Source organism: Limulus polyphemus, unplaced genomic scaffold (assembly GCF_000517525.1).
Source record: "Limulus polyphemus unplaced genomic scaffold, Limulus_polyphemus-2.1.2 Scaffold906, whole genome shotgun sequence".
Taxonomy (NCBI): Eukaryota; Metazoa; Arthropoda; class Merostomata; order Xiphosura; family Limulidae; genus Limulus; species Limulus polyphemus.
In genome coordinates, this window is record NW_013666516.1 from 200,603 (window position 1) to 204,019 (window position 3,417).

At 30.8% G+C, this 3,417-nt stretch overlaps 1 pseudogene; it reads left to right on the forward strand.

Annotated features, from left to right (window-relative positions):
• The window catches only part of LOC106461159, a 17,389-nt pseudogene that overhangs the window by 6,361 nt on the left and 7,611 nt on the right, over positions 1 to 3,417 (forward strand).

The following is a 3,417-nucleotide window of genomic DNA, read 5'->3' on the forward strand; positions in this document are numbered from 1 at the left end:
GGTACATGGTTAAAAACATTTTATTTAGGCCTATCTATGGCCTTCAAAAAGTTGATGACTCTACATGTTTCGACGTTACAACTGAGAATGACGTTGTAACGTCAAAACATGTAGAGTCGTCAACTTTTTGAAAGCCATAGATGAAATAAATAAAATGTTTTTAACTGTGTACCAGTTTAACATTGAATATTATTTATGATTTTAAAGTAAGCCTTATTCTTACTAACTTCATTCACTCATCAGCGATAGTCTGATTTATAAGAAGCTGTTCTTTCTTTTAGCGACTATCTGTTTAAGCTGCTCCTGATTGGTGACTCTGGTGTTGGGAAGTCTTGTTTATTGTTGAGGTTTGCTGTAAGTATTGTAATTTTTAATTCTTTTCAGGGCTGTGTTTAACCTTTCTTTGTTTTACTGGTATTTAAGTAAAAACCTTGTAACATTCTGACCTGTTGGTTTTGTTTTTAAAACTGTTGACATTTATCGTATGAATACATTATGTTGTGAATCAATGTTGGATTGCAGCAAAATGAATGTGGTAATATAACATTTGTTATTTAATACTGTTCATACAGGAAAAACTTAATTAAAAAAAATAAAATTGTTACTGTATAATATATTTAAACATACTGTCTAAAAGTATTATGTGAAACAACTTTTGAAGTTTTTTCACTGTTCACTGCTTGTTTTTCAGGATGACACATATACGGAAAGTTATATCAGTACTATTGGAGTAGATTTCGTAAGTAACTTTTACAATATATGTGAGATTTTATCCATTGGTACATTCCAATTTTCTTTGATTTAAGTCATCTCTCCTTAGAGCCTGAAAATCGATTGTTACAGTATATTTTTTGCTTCTGAATTACTGACTAATATTAGAGTATTTGTGTCGAGGTTCTGAAAAATGTGTATTTTACTTTCATTTTAACAAATGTACATCATATTATGTACACATCTCTGGATCTCATTTAATTGCAGAATAATTGTCCAAAATGTGGAAATTCTTTTTACACAGTTGAATAATAAAATTATAGAAGGTTTTTATTTGGTTTTGTCAGGATGATTGTGATCACATTGTCAAAAGTAAACTTATTTAGTAAAGTAACTTTACTAAGAGGCCATTAGACTTATCACCTAGCTCAGAGGTTCTCAAACTGTGGTCCATGGGCTCCCTTCAGGTGATCTGTGGAAAGGTTACATAATTATGAAAAGGAAGTGGCAGCATATTGTATAGATGTCATTGTGGTCTGCAAGCAAAGAAAATTTGAGAACCACTGATTTAAACCTTAAAAACTTGAAAAAGATCAGCGTACTGATTTTTAATTTATCTGTAAGTTCCAACAGGAAGTTTTAAGGTTATAGTATTACATCTCATATTTGAAGTGAGATTTTTTTTTGCTGTGTTTATATATCTTGTTTGGTTTTTATGCACTGAGTTTTCAATTTAACTGCTGTAATTTTCATTTTTGAACAATCAGTTGAATGTTTATGTTATTCTGTAGTGCAAATTTATTTGTTATTATAGGTAACATGCAGAAATCTCAAGGCTTTTGTCTCATGTAAAATTATTTTCTTTTCCACAGAAAATCAGAACAATAGAATTAGATGGAAAAACTATCAAGCTCCAGATTGTAAGTAGCTTGATTACTTTAAGCATTTTATGATGGTTTCATTTATATATTTTACATTAAGGTTTCATTTTATTTATATACAGTTTATAACCACAGAAAAGACACAAAGCATGGTTATGTGGTTTTCATGTTTAGGATGTTTTTTTGTTGTTCAACAGAGAATATCAACGTTAAGTTAAAGGTATTTGTTCTTGATATTTAAGCTTTCTTCATTTCTAAGAACAAGATAATTTTATGCTACATCCTACACATAATATAATTTTACAATTTTAAATTATGGGCCCTGGTTGGGTCCAAAGTTTGTTAACTAACTCAGTAACAGACAGAGTTTGTATATGCCACTTTACGTAATAATCTCTGGTGATACAGACTGTATTTTATGTTCTAGTGGGACACGGCGGGACAAGAACGCTTCAGAACTATCACGTCGAGCTACTACAGAGGAGCTCATGGAATTATTGTTGTCTATGATGTCACAGATCAGGTAGATCATATTTTATTACATTATAAATTAGTACGACTGGTATTAATTCATTATCTGTAAAGCATATTTGCTGTAAAAACTGCAGAGAAAATAGTGTGAAAGACATCAAGAATACCTTCCAAAATAAATTATATTCCTGTACACATCAAAAGGCACTGTTTTGTACTGAGCCAGGTGTAACCTAATGGCTAGCGTGCTAGACTGTGAATCTGAAAGTCCATAGTTTGCATGTTGTTGTGACAAAATCGTGTTTCTTGCTATAGGGCTGTGGGTGCATTATAACAGTGACAATAAAATTCTACGATTTGATTAGATAAGCCCGAGAATTGGTGCTGGTGGCTAGTTGCCTTTCTTCTAGCCATATCAGATCAAAATTTAGAGTGGCTATTACAGATCATCCTTGTCTAGCTTTCCATTAATATCTGAAAATAAACTATAACGTACCTTTCATATTATTCAAGTGATATCATAGATGTTACATGAGATGGAGGGCTTAACCCATACTTTTTTTGTATGAATGTTCAAATTCTATTTACAAATCATCTTAGTTTCTGCCACATACAAAGTTGGTAGTTTCTGTAACACATATTGCATGATACGTCACATAAGTCGGGGCTGTACATCAACTTTTTAAGCCACTAACCTAACTATAATAGGTCATAATCTCAGAGATAATCATACAGACGTTTTTTCTAATAAAAGTTCTAAAACATGAAGATTTGTTCTTGTTAATTTCACTAATTAATTTACAAATGCTGTTTTTACTATTATTTCTGTATAAATCACTAAAAATAGTTACAACAAATTTCTGATAGATAAATAAAACAGTATTCAGCCTTTATTATAGGGATGAACACTGGTACAAGTTAGTAAGTGTTATAATTGTAGACCAACTTTAAAAGCTAAAGCTGTTATTGTTTTGGCAGATGGAAAGTAAAATTAGAGATTGAAATTGTAACTGAACTATTTTTATTTAGGTATTTGATTTCATAACCTTATCATACATCTTAAAAACACAATTTATGATATTTTCACACTATATTTTTTGGTTTTCAAGACTTGTCAGCTGCAAATACATCCCAAAAAATGTTCCTTTAGGTGGTAGCTTGTGAAATAGAATTGTAGAAGTTCTGATATTTGTTTTCTGTCTATGTTATGTTAGGTTTCAAATGGTTGGTAGCTTGTGAAGTAGAATTGTAGAAGTTCTGATATTTGTTTTCTGTCTCTATGTTATGTTAGGTTTCAAATGGTTGGTAGCTTGTGAAGTAGAATTGTAGAAGTTCTGATATTTGTTTTCTGTCT